This window comes from Giraffa tippelskirchi, chromosome 7, assembly GCF_054371585.1.
Source record: "Giraffa tippelskirchi isolate mGirTip1 chromosome 7, T2T-mGirTip1v1.2.pri, whole genome shotgun sequence".
In the NCBI taxonomy this organism is placed as follows: Eukaryota; Metazoa; Chordata; class Mammalia; order Artiodactyla; family Giraffidae; genus Giraffa; species Giraffa tippelskirchi.
In genome coordinates this window covers 29,321,408-29,346,081 of record NC_137281.1, presented here as the reverse complement: position 1 = coordinate 29,346,081, position 24,674 = coordinate 29,321,408, and the positions used below count along the sequence as shown (strand labels likewise).

General features: G+C 36.1%; 2 long non-coding RNA genes across 2 annotated transcripts in view; one reads left to right on the top strand and one right to left on the bottom strand.

Annotated features, from left to right (window-relative positions):
* The window catches only part of LOC145515059 (uncharacterized), a 104,040-nt gene extending 91,817 nt beyond the window's left edge, over positions 1-12,223 (top strand). The window contains exon 3 of the long non-coding RNA XR_014060656.1: positions 9,002-12,223. This is a non-coding gene — a long non-coding RNA (uncharacterized LOC145515059). The remainder of the gene's footprint in view (positions 1-9,001) is intronic.
* LOC145515056 (uncharacterized) overlaps positions 1-24,674 on the bottom strand; it is a 121,568-nt gene that overhangs the window by 80,220 nt on the left and 16,674 nt on the right. The window contains exon 7 of the long non-coding RNA XR_014060653.1: positions 15,464-15,544. This is a non-coding gene — a long non-coding RNA (uncharacterized LOC145515056). The remainder of the gene's footprint in view (positions 1-15,463; positions 15,545-24,674) is intronic.

The following is a 24,674-nucleotide window of genomic DNA, read 5'->3' as shown; positions in this document are numbered from 1 at the left end:
GCATTGAAGGAGAGAAAATAAGCATTGCTGACCTCCCAACAGCATATAGATTCTACATATAAAATCCCTCAAGTGTATTGAAGAATTTAATTCTTGCTTATATTCAACATATAAATAATCCTGAGTTTAAGATCGGCTATGTTAAAATAGTTTAAATTGTTAACTCTTCATAGCAAAGATCTTATGACTTTCTTTTACATCTACTAATGAAATCCATATTACTAAGTATATGCCCAAGCTGTGTGATAATTGAAAACTCCCATGCACAAATTCCACTCCATCTGAAACCATTTAAAAGCAAGCAAAATCATCAAAAAAGATCTAAGAGTTACTATTCTCTTAGACATCTAGTTAAAGTCCCCCAGGGAAAGTTTTAATTCAATGTTTCACATTAAAAACTAACCTTGAATTGTGCATTTACCTCTGAGCCACTGCAAATAAATAAAAAAGTGTGTCATACATCTTAGTCATACAGTCTCCATTACTAAATGCACCCAGTACCTCAGCACTTGTCCCCAGCACTTGTCACTTGTCCCCAGCATTCAAGAAGAATTTGTTACATCTACTCCCACCAGCCTGTGCTTGAAATTCTGGAAACTAAAGTTAAGTATACATCAGAAATGATTTTTCTTTACTAGATTAAAATATCCTTCTGCCCTTTAACAATTTCTGGTAATGAGGTTACTTCAAACTGCTATTCTTTCCAAATCCATACCTTCATGTTACCTGAAACAAAAATAAGTCAAAAAATCTAATGGCTCTCCATTGCAAAAATGCAACAGAGAAATCATGTCTCTGGCATTTGCAGTAGGCAACAAAGATATTATTATAAAGTGGTATTCTGTTGTACAGGAAGTGTGAGAATAAGTATAATAGTGGTCATATATTTACTTATTATTTATTCATTTTACCAAACAATTTTTAGCATTTAAAAAGTATTTTAAAAATACACATGCTAACGCAAGCAAAAGTGTATTTATTGACTTACGAAAAGAGTCTAAAATTCAATACTTGGGTGCAGTCTCAAAAATGACAGAATGAACTCTGTTTATTTCCAAGGCAAACCATTCAATATCACAGTAATCCAAGTCTATGCCCCAACCACTAATGCCTAAGAAGCTGAAGTTGAACAGTTCTATGAGGACCTACGAGATCTTCTAGAACTACACTATAAAAAGATGGCCACAATAAAGGATAGAAATTGTATGGTCCTAACAGAAGCAGAAGACATTAAGAAGAGGTGGCAAGAATACACAGAAGAACTATACAAAAAAAGATCTTAATTACCCAGATAACCACGATGGTGTGATCACTCACCTAGAGCAAGACATCATTGAGTACAAATTCAAGTGGGCTTTAGGAAGCATCACTATGAACAAAGCTAGTGGAGGTGATGGAATTCCCATTGAGCTATTTCAAAACCTAAAGATGATGCTGTTAAATCAATATACCAGCAAATTTGAAAAACTCAGTAGTGGCCACAGGACTGGAAAAGAAGAGTTTTAATTCCAGTCCCAAAGAAAGGCAATGCCAAAGAATGTTCAAACTACCACACAATTGCACTCATCTCACACGCTAGCAAAGTAATGCTCAAAATTCTCCACACGAGGCTTCAACAGCACATGAACTGAGAAATTCCAGATGTTCAAGCTGGATTTAGAAAGGCAGAGGAACCAGAGATCAAATTACCAACATCCGTTGGATCATCAAAAAAGCAAGGGAGTTCCAGAAAAATATCTACTTCTGCTTCATTGACTATGCTAAAGCCTTTGACTGTGTTGATCACAACAAACTGTGGAAAATTCTTAAAGAGATGGGAATACCAGACCACCTTACCTGCCACCTGAGAAATCTGTATGAAGGTAAAGAAGCAACAGTTAGAACTGGACACAGAACAATGGACTGGTTGCAAATTGAGAAAGTAGTACATAAAGACAGTATCTTTTCACCTTGCTGATTTACGTTATATGCAGATTACATTTTGCAAATGGCAGACTGGATGAAGCACAAGCTGGAATCAAGATTGCAGGGAGAAATATCAATAATCTCAAATATGCTGATGACACCATCCTTATGGCAGAAAGCAAAGAGGAACTAAAGAGCCTCTTGATGAAAGTAAAAGAGGAGAGTGAAAAAGCTGGCTTAAAACTCAACATTAAAAAAACTAAGATCATGGCATGTGGTTCCATCACTTCATGGCAAATTGATGGGGAAACAATGGAGATAGTAACAGACTTTATTTTCTTGGGCTCCAAAATCACTGCAGTTGGTGACTGCAGCCATGAAATTAAAAGACACTGGCTCCTTGGAAAAAAAGTTATGACCAAACCTAGACAACATATTAAAAAGCAGAGACATTACTTTGCCAACAAAGGTCCATCTAGTCAAAGGTATGGTTTTTCCAGTAGTCATGTATGGATGTGAGAGTCAGACCATAAAGAAAGCTGAGCACCAAAGAATTGATGCTTTTGAACTGTGGTGTTGGAGAAGACTCTAGAAAGTCCCTTGGACTGCAAGGAGATCCAACCAGTCTATCGTAAAGGAAATCAGTCCTGCCTGAATATTCATTGGGAGGACTGATGCTGAAGCTGAAGCTCCAATATTTTGGCTACCTGTTGTGAAGAACTGACTCATTTGAAAAGACCCTGATTCTGGGAATGATTGAAGGCAGGAGGAGAAGAGGATAACACAGGATGAGATGCTTGGACAGCATCACCAACTTGATAGGCATGAGTTTGAGCAAGCTCTGGGTGTTAGTGGTGGACAGGGAAGCCTGGCATGCTGCAGTCCACGGGGTCGCAAAGAGGTGGATACTACTGAGCCACTGAACTGAACTTACATATTATAATATACAGTATAAAACAGAATCCAAAATGCAATCAGATAAATGATAAGATTGAATAGTCTTTAAAATATTACTTCATTATACTATAAAAATTTCAGTCTTAATAAAATATTAATATAATATGGCAAATTTTATATATTTATATAGGTAGCTATATAATACCATTTTCATAGTAACATTTTTGGTGAGAACATATATGTTTGTGCATGTTTAATTAATTTTAATATATATTTTATTATCAAGCACAATCAATAGTTGATTTAAAACAGTAAGTTTGAAAATACTTATTAAAATAAAATTATATGCCCTAGGTTCATTCCTTTTTTCCTATTTTTTTTTTTTTTTTTTGGTAATATATACCTATTTGAACTTTTAGCACATAACACATGCTATTTACAGGAACAAAATCCGGTAACTGTGAGAGCACTTTTAACCATTTGTTTTTAATTCCCTTTCCCAAGCCTGATTTTCTTTTTCCAAAAGCACTAGTTTTTATACTTATTGTTGAAAATACCACCTTTATTTGAAGAAACCTTGAAACCCTCCAGGAGGATTGCCTGGGATGCCCTGTCATAGCTTCCACAACTCCTTAACATTTTATTGGGCTATAACACCCATACCCCAGGGAAAGGGGAGATGGATCATGTAATCTGTAAGAGGGGGAGTAGCAGAGTATTTGAGAAAACTGTAAAAATGGAAAAGGAGATCTGGGACAAAGTACAGTGCAAGGAGAAAAGACTATCTGTGATTGGGAAAGCAGTCTGTAGATGCTTGAGCTTCATGAGTGGGGCTTTTCACTGGGCTCTAAATATACAGGATCAGTTTAGAACAATCATGGAGACCTGAGATTCTCAACCATAAGAACATTTCCTCTTGGAGCTTTCAGGTATTTGGTGTCCTGCATGCTGAAATGAAGCAGGTCCCCAGGTTGTATCCCCACCCAAAAGTGGATTCCTGCAGCCAGAAAGAGTTAAGTCATAATTCACCAGGACATCTTCAGTACCCACAGGCTTGCTGAATTGTCCCTCCTCTCTGCTCTCAAGGAATCCACTACCTCTGCTATCGTTGCTTTACATTGCAATTAGGTATTGTTTTCCAGATAAATGAAGACTTTTTTTGAAGGTTAAGTCTCTGTGTAACTGTCACGAACTATCAATACAATCCCTTAAGGAAGAAGAGATTCTGAAAATATTTGTAAAATAGATGAGTAAATATATTTTCATTGATAGCATGTATTTTGAGCAGTTGAATATAAAATATTCTTCTTAGAGATGGTCAAATTTGAAAGTATTTCATTGGTTATGACTCTTTTATTCACAAGTGAACAACAACAAAAACAGCTCATGCAGCCCCATTGGCTCAGAGAAGCCCAGCTCAAGAGGTGACTAGGACATCGCTTTTGTAACATCATGAAATCCAGTTTCTGTCTCCCATTTATGATTTTCAAGTTGGCTCCATTCTCCTTTCATTGGGAAAAAGTGGCTAGAGAATCTTCAATCTTACATTCTGAAAACTGTAAATCAAGAGAAAGACTTTTTTCTGGGAGTGCCAGTAAACCTGATTTGATGATTTTATGTCATGAGTTCACCTTGAACCAATCACTGTGTGTGTGGTGGGGGCGGAGCGAGGGCTATAGTTACACCAATAGGAGAATGAATGCTGATGAGGGAAGCCCCATAGGCACAGAAAAAAATAACACCATTTCCAAACAGCACATACCATCAAAGCCCTCAAGTTTCTTTGTAATTTTCAAAATTCTTTCAACTTCTGCAGTTGTGGGTGTTTTTCACTAATGATGTTTTACTGCCAAATTTGCCATATGTTGATCTCTCTAACAACCACTTTTAAGGAAAAGGAGAGCTAAGGGGGCAGCAGAAGCCATTTAAGCCCACTTACACTGAAACTGGATTCTTTACTGCCATGCAGCTGACACCGACATATGTTGTAAAATTCCTTTCCGAAATGAATGAACTGTTTTGACAAGTCTTAAATTTAGAGTAGCTTTTACAACTTCAATGGATATTATTCCCAGAACCCATTATTACATGCACCTATCTATATCTCTCTAGACAAAAAAAAGATAAAAAAAAACAAAAAAAAATCTCACTTTGTATCTGACTGTCTCTATCTCAGGCTTTATATACTTACATTTTGACACCTTTTTATTAACTCCAATAAGAAAATATGTTCCAAGATTTAATAATTCTTCAATATAATCAATTTTAACATAGATATTATAACCCCTTACTCCTATTAAATACTTTCATTTTCTTTCTCCCTTTTCAGTTACACACAATCCATGCAGTAGCTTCTCAAAGTATTGAAAATAGCTCTACTATTGGCTTTCAGCTCACAAGATTTTAATCTTTTTTTTTTATTGACTTTTACATCTTCATGTATTCAGTGTGTTCATCTATAGGTTCTTATATCTGCTATACTTGCAAATGACTCTTGCAATCATGGTAGGAAAATCGTTTTATCTGGTTTCAGATAGACTTGGGTTTTACTTCCCTCTCAGTTATACATTGAACCTTCTTTGAACCCTCCATTCCAAAACATAAGATGAGAATAATGATATATATATTGAAACAGAATAGGATTGGTTTTGCTGCAATAACAAACAATTCCAAAATCTTCAATGACTTAGCATAACAAATATTAATCACTTGTTCCTACTACATGTCCATAATAGTTTGATTGAAAATCAGTTCCAAGTTGTCTTCAGTCAGGCTGGTGGAAAAGCCTTGATCTAGGTTTATTAGAGGGGAACATAACGAGACATATATGCTTTCTCTTGAAGCTTCAACCCATAAATGGCAGGTGGGTTCTATTTCCTTGGTCAAAGCAAAGTATAGAATGTAACATTAAGAGGAAAGTGCCGCAGGTGTGCTTCGTGTGTGTGTGTGTGTGTGTGTGTGTGTGTGAGTGTGTGTGTGTGTGTGTGTATATAACTAAAAGGACTGCCAAACGGTGGACACTTAGATTTATGAACCCTTAGAACATTTTTCTGAGGACCAATTTCCTTTTCTTTGAAATTAGATTGATAATTCTTAGCTTGCTAGTATCTGTAGTATCTGAAGCCACTTTTGTACATTACGCTTCCAAAATAAATATCAATTTTTCTTCCTGCCTGTCTTCATATCACAATTATCTACTGGAGGAATTTCTACAGTGGTTTTCTAACTGGGCACCCATGTCTGCTCTTGACAACTCCCTTTCATCTATCATTCATACAGTGGTCAGAGAAGTGGTCAGAAGAGTCATTTCAAGAGTGTGAACCCAATGACATCATTTACTGGCTTACAAGCCATTAATGTTTTTTTATTGCTTTGAGAATAAAGTTTAAAATCATTAATTTGGGTTAAATGGCTATGAAAGCCTGGTGCTCACCTTTCCCACCAACATCTCTTGTAGTTACCTGACACCCACATTTAATGCCACCTGTGCTGGCCTTCCTTTTGTTTCTCAAAGTGGACAAAATTATTTATACATCTGGAGCATAAATGTTCCATTCTTTCTGCCTGGGGGAGGTAGTTTAAATCATACACTTCATCTGAATTACTTCTTACCATCATTTAAGTTTCAGCTGAATGGGGGTGAATGTACAGAGACCTTCCTTAGTCTTACGTTGCACCCTGAACTTTCCTTCTATAGTACTCGTGCAACCATGATGACATTTATTTATGTAGTCTTACATGTTTGCTCCCTGCCATTGACCTTGCTTCGGTTTTATGGATACATTTAACTGGTACATTTTGAATCCCCTGGTCACTAACAGAACCCCCAGCATTTATTGTGTTCAGTAATATTTTTTGTCTAAATGAATGAATAAGTGAATAAAAATTAAAGAGCAAACGTAATAGTATGTTTGTAAGGATTTTTAATGTAAAAGAAAATGTGGAAATATGATAGAGCTATAAATATGTGAGAAATAATTATACAGTAAAACAGGTTGTGTTCCACATAAGACATTTTTTTTATAGGGCTTTTTTAACTCATTTTTTCTTCTAAAAGTGCTTGCATCTTTTTAAAGATGGGGAAAATAACTAGAGAGCACAGTTTCCAATGTTTTTCATGAATTAAGATATCAAAATCTTTTTTGTAGAAGAAGAAATAGAAACCTTATTTTCATGAGAGTGTCCTAAATGTAAGAAAGGGATCATGGAATTATATTTCTCCTCCACTAAACAACAGGTAAATAGTTGACTTCTTAAAATTGTTTATTGAGTATCTGCTATGTTCTAGGTAATAAATGAGGGTCTTCCACAAGATAGTGAACAGCATATGACAAAGAGCAGATGTGACAGGGAGGGCTATGCAGGACATGGACCCAATAGTTTCCCTGTAGCAGGAGAATAGAGTGTGAGGTTCTCTAACAACAGGTCTGTGAACCACAAGCCTATTAAGAACATGAAGGAGAATAAAGGGGGGAGGAAGTGTTTCAGAGCTTTGTGAACTGTTACCCTGTGTGATTAAAAATTGGCCTAAATGGGCCATCTAATTGTGCTTTGCACAGTGAGGGTCATCAATACAGGCCGAAATGCTCACCCTGGATCTAGTAGGGCATTGACTCCTTCATTATTCCTGATTGTGACTGACATCCTGGTGAGCTGGCAACTAGTCTATGTGCGTTCATGCTTTCACTCATTCAACAACTATTTGTTGAGCATCAATTGAATTCCTCATTTTGCCATAGACTATAAAGATAACCCATGAATAAAAATATGTTGATTTCTTCCCTTGTGCAATTTGTAGTGGAGAATGCAAGTGCACATAAGGGGAGGAGACTTTCAAGAAGAACATTCCATTGACTGGGTCCTTGGAGAAAAATAGAGGACTCCAGAAGACGAAATTCTCTTGGCTGCTTCCTGACAGTCTTCCAGTGTTTGCAGGGAACTCAGAGGACACTTTGTACTCCAGAAAATGGAGGACCTAGTGTGCTGCCTAAGAATTTTGCAGCTTTACGAGTTAGCTCCTTAGAGAGGCAGTGCTCTCTTAAAAAAAAAGACAGCAGCAGCAATGTCAAGGATGAGTCTTTGATTCTTTTGGTAGGCAGCCAAGGTCATCTAGAAAGGGAGAAGAAAATGCCTGTGCTCTGAAGAGAATTTGTGTGGCACTCTGGGTACTTCCCAGAATGCCAGGGGAGGTCTCTGAGAGGTGGGTCAAACTACTGAAGTGGGAATGATTCAGACGTTTTACATTGTATCTATTGACATTGCTAGAAATTTGAAGAGACAATGAGAGAGAAAAAGGATACTCACTTATGATCCCTAGATCTTTCATGTTTGCATTTATAACTATTTCCTCTAATCTTTTTCAACATAAAGACATGTTTAACACCATGATAATTTTCCTTTATGCCTTTTGGGTTTACCATTATACAAAAAGAATCATTCATTGTTCTCCTGCTTTCAGTGAATAACTGTATTATCTTTTGAAGACAAATAGTAATTTATTTAAGGAATCTTCTACTCTGAAGCATTTTAGACATTTGTATTTTTCATTATTATAAATTAGTCATACAAAGTAAATATTTAATGTGCATATTGTATTTTGCAGTTATTTTTAGAATCCTTTACCATAATTTAATTCATTAGGTCAAGATATTTTTGATTTTGTAAGCCAAACTGCTTGCCAATAAAGTAGGTTATTTTTAATACAGCATCTTCACTAGTTAGATGTTAACTATGTAAAGTTTGATAATTGAATAGATGCTAAATAGAATCTGATTATTGTTAAAACTTTTATTATATGGATTAGCTAGTGGTTTATGAAATATACTTCATCATCTTCTTAAACTTTTGGAACCTGATGTATGTACCTCAGAGAAATCCCAGTTTCTCTTACTTTTCCTAGAATTGATCTGATCTGAAAAAAATGTAACCTTTTTCCCCCCCATGGTAGACTGTCTAGCATTTCAACTCTCATTATTTTATCTCTGAGTCTATTTCAGTTGTCATTATTTTATCTCAAGATCAACCGCCTCCCACTCCCAAATAAATGGGAAGGTATCCAGTGAGGATGAATTACTGGTATACTTGTCTCTGAATTGTTTTTCTCACTTCTTTATTTGGCACATTCATTTACACTTGCACAGCAGACAGTCATGGTAGAAAAGACCCAACTGAGAAGTAAAATAAGCTATTTCTGTTGTAGGTTTTCCTGTATTGCTGCGTCATATTTGGTAACATCTTTGAATATACCTGGATCTCCGTTCACTGAAGAAATTAGATGGTAGGTGTATGTGGTTTTAATGTGTATTTTTTTTCTGCTTTGAGAATCTACACTTGCTGATTGTTTTGATTCTGATACTTTTTTTTTTTTCCTGTTTAATACCTTTGAAGTGATAGTTTGCTTTCCACAGATGTCAAAAGCCAATGCTTTTGGCTTTTGGGGAGTTAGTATTGACAGCACACAAACAAGCTTAGTGTTGTAAGTGAATATTGCATTATGTAATCATCTACATGACTGAGGTGAAATGAGGCATTTGTGCAGTGATGCTCCATGGGGATGGATTTTAATTGGAACTTAATTTTTAAATTGTCACTTAAAATGTATTTTATCAGATTATGTCATGATGCAAGATTGAAGTGACAATCATTGTGGGAATATAGATCATTTCTCGTCACATGTTAGGCATGTGATGGGAGAAAATAGAAACTGTCAAAACCCTCAGAATAGGTCATAGGCTTTAAAGCTAAAAGAAGTTGGCTTGAGAAACCTTTGTACCATCAAGATCTAACACTCATACTGCTTTAAAAGCATCCAGCTGATCTTAGAGAAAAATTCTTTAATTTTAAATAGTACATAATTCAACCAAAGATGAGGATAAAATCACATTTAGTCACAAGTGAAAAACAGACAAAATCCCTAGATTCTTACATATTTATTAAAATAATGCTATCAATGTAAGAGTTTTTGAAGACATGGGAAACAAAAAGGCAATTATCATAAAAACTGTGTCAACATGTACATTAGGCTATAATATATCCAAAGGTAGAAGAGAAAAAAGTTGCAAATAAATAACTGAACTTAAGGAGTTTTAAATATGATACTTAAAAGTCATAGGCAGTTTATGAATTAATCTACTTCTGGTTAGAAACAACAATGAAAGTTTGTGATCAAAACAGTCTTCTTTCTGTTTGTTTGCTGGTTTTCAGAAAACTCATACTTAAGAGAAATCCATTCTTCTGTCTCCTCAGGAATTATAGCCACATATAAAACCTTCAAATTGAAATCCTTTTAACTTTTCAAGAATCTGACCTTTTTTTTTTTTATTATTGTTAAACATAACACACTTCTTTAGTATTTAAATTATTGCATATCATTTCCTGTAAAAAGAGTGTTCCTATATTCCCTGAACATATTAAGAGACTAGGAAATTTGGAATTAATCAGGAGACACAAACCATTCATAATTTTATCTGGAAGTGATGATCAATAAAGCCAGGAGAATAGGCAATACAGTGAAAGCTTGAAAGTAAAGATGAGTCACTCCCAAGTGAACATGTCTTTAAAACACCAATGGTAAATGGATTTAATAAAACAGTATCACTGAACTGTTTAATGACTTGGAAAGAGAAATTGGGAAATAGTTGGTAAATCTGATAGTCATTATGCTTTCCATCGTACCTCATTTTTCTCTGAAACAGAAAATGTTAAAATGAGTCTAAAAGCATCATTCAATTGTTATTATAACAATTTTCTCAGATTCTCTGATCTTTTGACACTATGCCCAGTGCTCTCACCATGGCTGCCTCAGAACTTTCTCAATCTTCTGCCTACAATAGCTTACAAATCTCTTCTCCACTAATTTCTGGGTAATAAGCTCACTCCTCTCTTCATTTGGCGCTTAGTGTGGGAACCCCTCTCCAAGTTTCTCCGAGGAGATTCTCTGTGCTATGGTAATTAGAGGAGTAAGCGTGCTGTATATATTTTTGGCAGCAAAGAACCCTGTTAGATAAATAAAGCAGCCCAGGTGTAACAGAAAAAAGGGAAGTAGATACTGTAAGAAGCACTGCTGGCTTTATTGCCCCAGTAGGATTTCAAATCTGTTCCAAACCTTTTCCTGTACCCGGACAGTGACATTCACAGTGCTTTGGAAAATTTAATTGAAACAATCCCATTAAACTGAGAACGGTTCAGAAATTTAGATGGGATTTAGATCAGTTGCCGATGCAACTCAATTACTTGAAAAATATGGTAAAGACTAATTTAATTTTACATTTCCCCACAAGTATGGCTGTTAAGAAATTTGCATTAAGTGTAACTACCCAAAAATGCTAACATTGGGATTAATATTCAAGATGTAAAATCACAAATTAATGCAAAAAAGCCATGAAAAAGTTAAGATTAGATCAAATATCTTATTGAATATGAAAATGCTTTTAAATGTGTCCAAAGAGAAGCATCACATCTGTTCATCCTGTCCTGACCTCCTAGAATCAGGATTTGGTTTTCCTTGTCTTTATAACCCTCTAGAGTGGACATCTATGCTACTCTGGGCTCAGAACCCTTCATTTCCTAGGAGCAGCCACTTTCCCTACCATCCTGGTCCAAGTAGCCCTAACCCCTGGCTTGAAGATCAGTAAATAATCCAATGTGATACCTCCCTGGGTATTTGAAATGGATCCAAATACCATCTGAGTCTGCCACACTACTATGAATTGGGGAGCTGTAACCTTGGGAACTCTGGTTGCCATGTCCTAAAAGGTAAACTGAGTAAGGGGGGAATGAAAGGTAGACTCATAAATAGATGAGTGAAAAGTCACACAGAGGGTGTATGTTTAAAATAGTAAAACAGCGAGAAGAAACCTGGCAGTGTTTATGTCCGAGGAGCCAGGTTTTCCTGAAATTTACTGTGACCTCATTATTAGGCTCTCTGAGACACTCAAGTACCTTTATGAAAAACATTTAAATTATGCATTTGATAAATATTCTGTGTCTTTTTTTTTTTTAACTCGACTTTGCCATGGTGGTGAGCAACTCCAAAGCATTTAAATATATAATTTACTCTCTTCCTCATTGCAGTCTGACTATGTGGTCTAACCAAACACTTAAATGTGTCAGGTTGAGTTTCTCTTATCTGAACCCTAAAGAAAGCTAATTAGTATATACTGACAGAAAGTACTACTCATTTAGTATTTGAAAAATATTGACTGGTTAAACAAAACAAGTCAAGTATTAACACGCTGAAATTATATATTCTAGGTTTTAGAAGAGAGTACAATTTTAAGAAATAGGAATGGATACATGTATGCATATGGCTGAATCCCTTCATTGTTCACCTGAAACTATTACACGATTGTTACTCGGCTATACCCCAATACAAAATAAAAAGTAAAAAAAAAAAAAAAAGAAAGAAAGAAATTAAAGCAGTGAAAAGAGTATTTCAGGTAAAGGAAGCCCCATCAATCAAGACAAAGAAGAGGAAAGACAGGCTGTGCTGGAAAGAGGCAGTTTAAATGGAGGATAAGTTTCAAATGAAAATGTGATAGGGTACAAGAATAGATATCTTTGGGGGCTATGTTTATGGGGAAAGGGAAAACAAGTATGGTTTAGGAATTTGGGAGTGATGGAGTCGAAGCTGTCTTTTAGGATTATTCTAGCATCTATATCCAACATGATAATATGAACAGAGAGTAAAAGTGCCCAAAATACTTAAGTTCCCCTTTCAGTTTGGGGCTTCCCTGAGAGTTAAGTTGGTAAAGAATCTAGCTGCAATGTGGGAGACCTGGGTTTGATCCCTGGGTTGGAAAGATACCCTGGGGAAGGGAAAGGCTACCCAATCCAATATTCTGGCCTGGAGAATTCCATGGACTTGCAAAGTGTCAGACACGATTGAGCTACTTTCACTTCACTTCACTTCAATAGTTCAACCTGCTCAGACTCTCAGCTGACAATGAGAAGTTACATAAATGAACAACTTTGGAAGAAGCAATCAGAGACCTTTGGTAACTGAGATGGGGAGAAATGGAGAGTATAGATTTGTAGAGAATTTCAGGGTCTTATGGAAAAGTTATCAGCCTATAGAGAAAAATCTCAAAAGTCAAAGCAAATGCCATTGTTGAAGAAATGCATGTAATTTGTAAAATCCATTTTAGACATGTTGAGTTTCAGATGTCAGACCTAAGGTGACTGATAGGCAGCAGGAACCCATAAATGGTGTTTGATAAGAAACTGTTGAAATATGAAGTGATAACTAAAATTCTAATATTGACTAAATTAGAGAGCTGTTAATCATTCCATTCTTTTCCAAGACAATATAGACCTTGTACTTTTCTACAGGATATACAGAAATGTATGCATGTTTCATTTACATTTATTTTTACTGAAATATGATGTGTCAAATCCAAATTTCCCTGCACTGTAACAATGTCATTCATTTCTGAAATGATAAAGGGCCCTAATTCCTATTCTGTTGGAGATACACATGTGTGTGTGGAAGGAGTTATTTCTACTCGGGCTCTCTACAAACATTTGAATGAACAAAAGACCAGAACTATAGGAGAGGAGAGGCAGGTACCATATCATGTAACTCAAAATCTAACATACAGTTGACATTTAGGAAACACTTACTGTTAAATTTATTATTCTACCAAACTCAGTCTTAGGCTAACCTAGGGCCAGAACAAGACTAGTAAGTGTGCTGACAGGTTAATAATTTCACAGCTGGGTTAGAAAATACATACACACATATAGATACTTATTTTCTATTTATAGAATTTCACCTCTCTCCTGTCTCAGGGTGCTTACTCAGTCATGTCCGACTCTTTGCAACCCCATGGACTGTAGCTTGGCGGGGTCCTCTGTCCATGGGATTTCCTAGGCAAGATTACTGGAGTCGGTTGCCATTTCCTCCTCCAGGAGATCTTCCTGACTCAGGGATCTGACCTCTGTCTCCTGCATCTCCTCCATTGCCAGGCAGATTCCTTAGCACTGAGCTACCTAGAAAGTCCCAAATTTGACTACTCTCTCAGTATGCTTGTAATTCATTCACCTTCTTCTTCAACCACCTCTCCCCAGATGTCCTTTGCCCAAGAATACTAAGGAGAAATACATCATTACAAAATAGGATTACAAAAAAAAAAAAAAAGAAGATGGAGGAATTCATATTCCACAATGTCTAGCATTTCACTAAAAAAAAAAAAAAAACTTTTAGCCTCATCTGTCTTCTCTGCATGTCCCTGCTTCCAAGCCACTATGTCCATCCCCCCCATTCTTCCAGAACTTAGCTTTCATCGCTCCTGGCCCCTCACTGGGAAATTCCCCACCTACTTCCATCCTCACATGCAAAAGGACTTAATTCTGTCCCCATTTCTTTTGCCAAGCTTCCCTGCCTCCACCCACAATTTTAAAAGTCTTCAAGTGTGACATAAACCATTACCCAGAAGATAATAATTTTGAGATTTGAAAGCAAAGACTCTTTAGCTTCCAAGATCTGTATTTCTTAAAAGAGAATGGGTATTAAAAATGACATACTTTTCTTTTTCTTCACTAATCTTAAAAATATTTTAGAGGACTTATTTTATGCACTGAAAGAGATAGAGCCAATTTATTTTTCATCAGTTATATTGGAGTTGTATAGAAACCTGAATCAACTGACACTACATTTCAGATGTATTCCAGCAGTATTTTATTTCTCCTACTAGTCTATATCCCTCAATCACACTCCAGGTTCAGTTAATAGGCAGTACTGAATTGCAGAATATGTGAATGAGAAAGCTATGGTGTCAAATGAAGCAAATGTTGTTCCAATCCCTGAGTTTTTAATAGCATGTGTTTATTTTAATGTATTTATTTTCTCAACAAAGACCAAACCAACAGCTTTATAAAACAGAATAGAATTTATCAAACAGATAGAGATATACTTCTATCAAATGATGAACTCTCTTACCAAATTAGCAAAAGTACTTATTACAAAGTATCGAAGCACAATCTAATTTTAAAAATTGTGTCACAGAAAAGTAATAGGTGGATTCTTGGAGAACGTGGACATCTGGCAATTGCCACCCTCCCTTTCTTTCTTCCCTTCTTTCTTCTTTATTTCACATAAAGGTTATTTGCAGAAAATGCAAAAAAAAAAAAAAAAGCAAAGATGTGCTTCTGCATACTAATTAGGTCAAAGAGGAGGATTTGAGAATATTGTAGTGAGAATGTATGGGTTTTCAGATTTAAAAATATACCTTTGGCTATATAATCATCCTAGGTACTTCTATCTGCAGAAGTTGGGGGAAGCATGAGTCCTTTTTTATGTGGCATTTTATTCATTCTTTCCTTCAACTCTCATAGATTAAGAATATACTATATGCCAAGTATTGACTAGTCATTGAAGACTAAATTATTCCACAGTCTAGTAAGATAATTTAGAAAAAAACATAAATAATGAGACAGCCTAACGGACACTGTAATGAGGAAGTTCCTGAGTAGGCACCAGGTTCACCCCTAAAGTGTGTGGGGCCTGAAACAAGAGTACACATAGAGGCCCATATACCTTACTGTTTAGATATTTAAGATATAAATTGAAATATTTGAATATTTAATAAATCTGGTTAGCAATCATGTGATAAAATATTGAAACTTGACAAATATGCAATCATAACAAAAATAGAATAAATACCTGCTGACTCATTTTTTGCTCTCTCAATCTTCTAATCACTTGGGAAATTCACAGGACAAAATTCTGTTTTTCCTTTTCTTCCTGTGGAAAGGGAAAGAAGGCTCACTTAACCCTGTCCAATGTTACCTAATGATCACCTAACAACACCATCTCCACTATTCTTGCTGGGTTTCTTCTCCTTGACCCAGTCTAAGCCAGGACATATCTGACCATAAGGGGCTTACTCCAGCATGCCTTTTAGGAACCTGATGAATAAAAGACAAATTCAGATTTTAAATTCTCATTAGTGGCACAGGGAGAGCAGATCCTTGGCTCACCCCCTTCACTTTCCATCTCTAGCCCCACCCCACTTCTCTGCTAATCTTCTTCACATCTATATACAAGCAAGACCATAGTCAGTAGAGCTAGTCATAACCCCTTACTCATTCTCCAAGAATTTCGCTTCAGAAGACAGGCATGAGAAAAGAGACAGCACAGGTCCTAGGACTACACTTGGGCCCATCTGGGCGTGGGGTACTGGAGTCCCGGGAGAGTGATCTGGAAGGTGGAGTGTGTGGGCTCCGGGTGGGAGTGTCCTCTGAACCTGCAGACTCTTGCCCTTATATGGAGAAACACTGACATAATGAGATTCTCTGATGCCAGAGCCCTGTGCAGTATCTAAGATTGTGCAGTCAAATATAAGCACCACCAGCAACATTTGGCTATTTAAATTTAAATTGATTAAAACTAAATCAAATTAAAAATTCAGATCTTCAGAGGCACTAGCTGTATTTGAAGTGCTCAGTAGCTACAAACGGCCAATGGCTACCATATTGCAGAAAGTTCTATTGGACAGTACTAAAACGGGCAAATCTCCAGCAATTTGGACAGAGATGCAACTGAAATATTTTGTCTCAAATACATTTGAATCTGATATCCACAGACTATCAGTATAGAACAAGTTCTTACACCAAAGAGTATTGACAAAAAAAAAGTGTAGCAAAAGCATGTTAGAATGAAGGGGGGATTTTACAGAATATCAAGATGTTGGATCTTGGCCTTTACAGAAAAAATTTAGATTCTCTACTATTATTCTGTGGAATGATCATTTAGCAAATGGACATGAAATAGCCAATGAAGCAGATGAGCTTAAATAATTCACAAGTAAAGTATCAGGTGGTCAGAATCATGTTGGTTCCAGAGAGCTAATATCAATTAGAAATTTGGTAATGTGACAGAAGGAAAAATCAACGCAGTCTGGCAACTAACCTAGCTAAGTGGAGTAGAGGCCAGAGGCAGGGGTTGGGAGGGGGGTCAGGGATCCATTCAGAGTTAAAAGGAATCTTACACTTCTGGAAATACAGATGTGAAAAATATTGAATTTATTTATGTTAGTACCACTGAAATCTAGCTGTATTTAAGTGCAGTGTCATCATATATGAGGATACTCAGATTTTGCCCTTTAAGGGAGAAAATACAGAGGATATGGCTGATGCAAGGAATAAAATGGAGCCAGAGAGCCTTTGCTGTACACTTTAAAATATAACTCTCCTCCTTGAAACTGTCAGACACTTTCCCTTGTGTAGAGTGAATATTAAAGTTCAAATAGCTAATATTGAGAGTATAGGCCTGTCTTAGGAGACTTTCTGCATTCTGAGTCTCTCTGTAGACATAGCTGGATTAACTCTCCTCCAGTGACCCTGGACCTTTTTCAGGACCACAGACTGTGATGCTCTTTTGATGTCTGTGATAGTTAATTTTATGTATCCTCTTGGCTAGATTACAGCACCAAGCTGTTTTTTTCTAATAGTAGTCTAGATGTTGCAGTGAAATTATTTTTTGAATGCCTTAATATTTACAATCAGTTGATCTTATTTATTAAAAGAGAAGTGGACAGCAGAAGATGAGATGGTTAGATAGCATCACCGACTCAATGGACAGGAGTTTGAGCAAACTCCAGGAGATGGTGAAGGACAGGGAATCGTGGTGTGTTGCAGTTCATGGGGTCACAAAGAGTCACACACAACTTGGTGACTTGACAACGACAATGCATATTACCCTCCCTAATGTAGGTTTTCCAATCAGTTGAAAGTCATGACCACAGAAAATACTATGAGATGGGGAAATACTGACAGATACAGATTCTTATGATTATGTCCTAATGCCTGTGCCCTTGATATGTACATTCTCTGTTCTAAGCACTTATATAGCTCTTAGGTAACAAAAGCAGGTTCTAAACAGTTTTGAGGGCCCTGGTGCTTTTGCTAATTATGACCTTCTATATAGCCTCTGATTCCCTGAAATAAACAAATTCTTAAAGAAAGCCTGATCCCCACATTCTCAAGTTGTCTCCAATGGTAGCACCTGAATGCTGTCTTCATGTGTTAACTAAAGGCTTAAACTTCTAGTAACTTTTATTTTCCAGTCAATCTTCCACCAGTAAAGCTTTTCCTTAATTCCATATACATTATCATACTCATTATCATCCATTATGGTCATGCACATATGAGCTTACCTAAACAAATCAAAGCCCTCAGATTATAAGTTGTTCTTAGGTAAATTGAAGTGGAAAATGTCTGTTTAACATGAAAGCTTTACCAATGTAAAATGGACTGAAAGTGGATGTTATTTAGGATGAAATTATGTAGAATGACCCTGAAAGATATTTAGAGTAATCAAGAACATGCCATCTGCACCCACAAATTCATAATAGCTGTGAGTTTACCTTTCCATACAGTAAAACATATTTTAAATTTATAATATACTTCTATAGTGCATACAGTTCTAAGATGCCACCAAGTAATGCAAAATGGGTAGAATCAAAAGGTCAATACTTAACTGATCTCAAGAGAGTAAAGTTTCATTAAAGTGTGAAAATAATGAAATAATCAAAAAATGAATAAGTATAAACAATAAAATATAAAAAACTGCAAAGCACTGACTTGTAGTAATAATAGAAAATAAGACAACAGATTAAAAACTTCAATATATAAATAATTGCTTTAAAGTGGGATAAAATGTTAATACCTTCATAAGTAAGTAGGCTTGTGAGATGTTGAAAATAAATATCCAGTGAAGTATAAAAGATGACAATGCATGTCATTAAAAAAGCAAAATCATATTAGTAGTCAAATAAATTAAATTAAAAGCAATAGATACCATATTTACTTATCAAATTAGATAAGAAAAAGAATATTTGAGTTCTCAAGCTCATGCGACTGCAATGAGATAGATAAGTCATACATTGCTGACAGCACAAATTAGGAGGTTTTAATGAATATTAATAAAACAATATGAATCAGAATCCCTAAAAATCATCACACACTTTGACTTAATTGTTCTACTTTAAATTTGTTCTAGGGAGGATATTAGCAGTGCTGAATAAATATACATGAATGTCCATTATAATTTTTTTGTATTAGCAAGAAACTAGAACCCGATAAAAATCCAATATTGCAAGAATATTTACAAAAGTAAGTATTTATAACATGACCCTCTTTAATGGTCTATTCTTGATTATCTAAGCTTGGCCTGAAGTAGGATTGGGGAAAGAACAGTGAAAACAGGTGCCCACCTATTTAGGGGGAACTTTCCACAAGATATTAATAAACAAATTATTTGTGAAATAAGCCTCCAATTCTGATGTAACAAACATACCTAAAGCAGTGGCACCACTTCAGAGAAAGTTTTCTTCAAAGGGATCAGAGAATGAGGTTCCAGTTAAAGTGAGGTTTTTATCAAGTAGATTGGTCTTATACAAGTAATGTGTTGAGATGTAACTCAGCTCAAAGTATTATTGCTGGAAAAGCAAACCAAGTGACTAAAATAAGGGCTTCCCAGGTGGTGCTAGTGGTAAAGAACCTGCCAGCCAGTACAAGAGACATTAGAGTTCAATCCTTGGCTCAGAAAGATCCCCTGGGGGAGGGCATGGCAACCCCTGGGGGAGGGCATGGCAATTCTGCAGTACTCCAGAATCCCATGGACAGAGGAGCCTGGCGGGCTACAGTCCATGGGGTCACAAAGAGTCAGACATGACTGAAGTGACTTAGCACAGCTAGAATAAAGAGAGCGTGACAGAGAGAATAGAGTATATGGAGTGTGTGTGGGTGGGGGTGGGGGGGGATTTGAAGAAAAGTGAACACAGGAAGTTAAATTATATCATAAATGCATTATTATTTTCCTATGTGTTACCTCTCGGATGAAAAATGCTCAGTTGTGAGAGTTACCTGTACTGGGGGTGGAGTTGATTGAATGGGATAAAAGAGGACTGCTTCCGTTTCTCCCCTTTCTGAGTCTAGAGAGAAAATGCTCTTTTAGTTTGAACCATGGGCATGGGAGTCGAATGATTTCCAATACTCCGGTCCTTAAAATTTTGCAAGAAAACTCTGCAAGTAGTCTGCAAGTAAATATAATGCAATTAATAAAGTTTGTTTGTTAATAATATGCAATGAAATGAAAAAGTTTTCTTATACCTAAAAAATAAACTTTAAAGCCTCAATAGTGTCCTTTTTTAAATTCTTAATGTCGATTATTTATGGAAATGTTATGCCTACATTCATGGTCCTTCCCCAGTTTTTGTTTTGTTTTGTTTTTGTTTTTTCTCGTTTTAAAGTTCATGAAACTGATTCCTATCTTTACAATATTCCTTATTTTTTCTTTTAAAATTGTATTTGTATTCTTCTTTTGTATTTACTATACCTTATGGACAGAGAGGCCTGGCGTGCTGCAATTCATGGGGTCGCAAAGAGTCGGACACGACTGAGCGACTGAACTGAACTGACTGATACCTTGTTTTCCTATTTGAAATGTAGTATGTGTGCATGCTCAGTTGTGTCTGCGTCTTTTTAGAACCCATGGACTATAGCCCATCAGACTCCTCTGTCCATGAGATTTTCCAGGCAAGAATACTGGAGTGGGTTGCCATTCCCTTCTCCAGGGGATCTTCCCTACCCAGGGACTGAACTAGAGTCTCCTGTGTCTCCTGCATTGGCAGGCAGATTCTTTACCACTGAGCAAGCTGGGAAATTTAGTCTAGTGTCCTATAATTACTAACAATGAATTCAATGCTTACATTAATTTTTGGTCTTATTTTCTTTCCTGGTTCACATTGAAGGTTATATATTAGCCTCTAAATACAACAGTAGCTGTACTATACAACTTTAATATGCAGTATTTTATTGTGATTCAAAAAAAGTCTTAATCTGCACTTCTGTATTTTTTTATATTTCTCAAAATACACTTCTTAAAAGAAATGTTCATATTAATTTTTAATTCACTGCTCACTAAGATGATTTCTGCTTCTTAGTACGCAGTCCATTGAAAATATTTTGTATATGAATAAAAGAAATATATTCATACTTTATTTGTTTCAGCATTCTATTATATTGAGATTCTTTTTTGGTCATTTCAGTGCATGACTATTTAATAATGAATTTGTCTGCAATGAAATTGATATGTCAATTTATCTTTGTAATTCTAGACTTTTCTTCTTTATTTTGATCCAATGATATAAGTATGTATAAGTTGAATGTAAGTGATATTTTTTTGCAAATTGTTACCTTTATGACAAATTGTATCTTTATTGCTGTCAATACTCTATAAATAGAAAATCCTAAAATTAAAATAGCCATAAATATTTGGTATTTGTTTTACCAAGTTTTCTTTTTTTTTTTTTTTTTTTTTTTTTTTTTTGCGTTTTATTTTATTTTATTTTTTTTTTATAAATTTATTTATTTTACTTGGGGGCTAATTACTTTACAATATTGTAATAGTTTTTGCCATACATTGACAAGAATCAGCCATGGGTTTACATGTGTTCCCCTTCCCGAACCCCCCACCCACCTCCCTCCCCCTCCCATCCCTCTGGATCATCCCACTGCCCCGGCCCCGAGCCCTTGTCACATGCATCGAACATGGAATGGTGCTCTGTTTCACATATGACAATACACATGTCTCAATGCCATTCTCCCAGAACGTCCCACCCTCACCTTCTCCCTCAGAGTCCATAAAATTGTTCCATGCATCTGTGTCTCTCATTCTGTCCCGCATATAGGGTTATCGTTACCATCTTTCAGATTCCATATATATGCATTAGTATACTGTATTGTTGTTTTTCTTTCTGGCTTACTTCACTCTGTATAATGTCCAAGTTTTCTTTTGATAAATCACTGATTTATTTGAACTTAATTCTGCCATTCTCTTGTCTTTTCTATTAAAACCTTTATTTTACTATTTTGTTCTCTTTACTACAATTCTTTAGATTATTTCAATGATCTTTAATTCTCATCACTTCATTTATTGCTTTTTCATGTATTTATAGATATTCTTGATATCAACCTGTATGCTTGACATCAGTTCAGTTCAGTTCAGTCGCTTAGTCGTGTCCGACTTTTTGCGACCCCATGAACTGCAGCACGCCAGGCCTCTCTGTCCATCACCAACTCCCAGAGTCCACCCAAATCCATGTCCATCGAGTTGGTGATGCCATCCAACCATCTCATCCTCTGTCGTCCCCTTCTCCTCCCGCCCCCAATCCTACCCAGCATTAGGGTCTTTTCCAATGAGTCACCTCTTCGCATGAGGTGGCCAAAGTATTGGAGTTTCAGCTTCAACATCAGACCTTCCAATGAACACCCAGGATTGATCTCTTTTAGGATGGATAGATTGGATCTCCTTGCAGTCCAAGGGACTCTCAAGAGTCTTCTCCAACACCATAGTTCAAAAGCATCAATTCTTCGGTGCTCAGCTTTCTTCACCGTCCAAGTCTCACATCCATACATGACCACTGGAAAAACCATAGCCTTGACTAGATGGACTTTTGTTGGCAAAGTAATGTCTCTGCTTTTAAATATGCTATCTAGGTTGGCCATAACCTTCCTTCCAAGGAGTAAGCATCTTTTAATTTCATGGCTGCAGTCACCATCAGCAGTGATTTTGGAGCCCCAAAAAATAAATTCCGACACTGTTTCCACTGTTTCCCCATCTATTTCCCATGAAGTGATGGGACCAGATGCCATGATCTTAGTTTTCTGAACGTTGAGCTTTAAGCCAACTTTTTCACTCTCCTCTTTCACCTTCATCAAGAAGCTCTTTACTTCTTCTTCACTTTCTGTCATAAGGGTGGTGTCATCCGCATACCTGAGGTTATTGATATTTCTCCCGGCAATCTTGATTCCAGCTTGTGTTTCTTCCAGCCCAGCATTTCTCATGATGTACTCTGCATATAAGTTAAATAAGCAGGGTGACAATATACAGCCTTGACATACTCCTTTTCCTATTTGGAACCAGTCTGTTGTTCCATGTCCAGTTCTAACTGTTGCTTCCTGACCTGCATACAGGTTTCTCAAGAGACAGGTCAGATGGTCTGGTATTCCCATCTCTTTCAGAATTTTCCACAGTTTATTGTGATCCACACAGTCAAAGGCTTTGGCATAGTCAGTAAAGCAGAAGTAGATGTTTTTCTGGAACTCTCTTGCTTTTTCGATGATCCAGCGGATATTGGCAATTTGATCTCTGCTTGACATAAAGCATGTTATTAGTCAATAACTCAACTGTCCTTTCAAAAACTCAAGATCCTTTAAACATTTTAACCCCTAATATCTCCTTATGATTTCTAATTAATTGTTGCAATATTTTAGGTACTTCTTGTTTAAAAAGATTAAGAAATAACAATATATTAACTACAATTAAGAACTATAGTAATAATAACTGAATATTATTATTTTTATTACTGTAATTACCATTTTCTCTTTCAGTTTGTTCTATTAATATTCTTCCATGAAAAATATTGCATGGTGGTATAAGATCTAAATAACTGTTACAGTTAAATTTGGGTTTTAATTTTATGCACACTCATATCTATGCTTGTGTGCAGATTAATTTTTAGTCTTCTTTTTTTATTACTGTTCAATTAATGAACATTATATTCCACATGGAAGTTAATTTGGAGAACTCTAATTTATATGATGGACCTCCATGCACATGACCTCGGTTGTATTCATTTGTTTAGAAAGTGAGTTCATAGGTTTAGAATAACTTTTTTGTCTCTTTCAGTATAAATGGTTCTCTAGAATTTTGGTACTTTATATGCCTGAGTGTAAACTATGTTCAAAATTAAATGATAATAACATAGTTATTATACAGATTCAGAAATAGAACTTGAGTTAATTCAGTTCTACTTTCTATGCAGAGCTCTCTCTCGGAAACTTGTAGAGCTTTCTCTGGGAAGTACTTCTTTGAGTGCTTTTCCCCTCTTATTCACAAAAGGCATTAACAGACTTTTAAATATTATACATCCATTACTTTTAAATTTATGCATTATTAAATTTACTTTATATTTATGGGACTGATTTCACATAGAAAGTTCAGTAAAAGACATTTTCATTGTCTGCATTTCTTTCTTAGCCAGTATCATGACATTTCATGACTATCATTGAGAATATTTACAGTATAGAAGACAGGTCTGTTGAAAGAAAGAAAAAAAAATGGATTCACTGTGTCAAATGTGCCAGATACAACCCTTACGCTGACATTCATGTTGGTTGTGTATGCTGGCTCTCTTTCAAGAAATATTGTTTCTTCTTTGGGTCTGTAATTAGGGACTCTAAGTTTCCTTAAAGATAGTGTGGTGTTTTCTGCAGAAGCCGGTGATGCCCTGTGTTAGAGATGAGTCTCCTAAGAATACAAGTCACATTTGTGTTTGGTTAGCTCTGGCATTGTTCCATTCATAAATATGTTCTCAAGGAGTATCAATGCCTCATGAGTTTGGAAAACTTAGGCCTCATACCAATATATGGTACAAGCATAGGACTTTCAAATCCTCACGGGGAAATTTTTTTCTAACATTTATTGTCAAAGAGACGTGGGTAAAAATGGTTTTCTTATTGCTTATCTGGACCAATGTGTGACATTTTATAGTCCTCTGTTCATAGAGGTTGCCCCTTTTCACAAGGGTCTTCTGTAGGGGTCTTCCCTCCGTGGTTCTAACTCCTGAGTGCCCAGATGTATTCTCCTGTGCCTGCAGCCAACGCTGAATTTCCAGACTCTAGTTTCCATTGCTTTAATCTGTACCTTTCTTCTCTCTCAACCTCATTGTTCCCTCCTCTACCTGTCTGCTTGTAGATTTATCACACTGGTTGGCATTGATCTAGTTTTGCTGTGTTTGGAATAGGCAAGTTCACATCACATCCTCTTATTATAACATGATGTGGAACTCCCAGAAGAAAATGTGTAC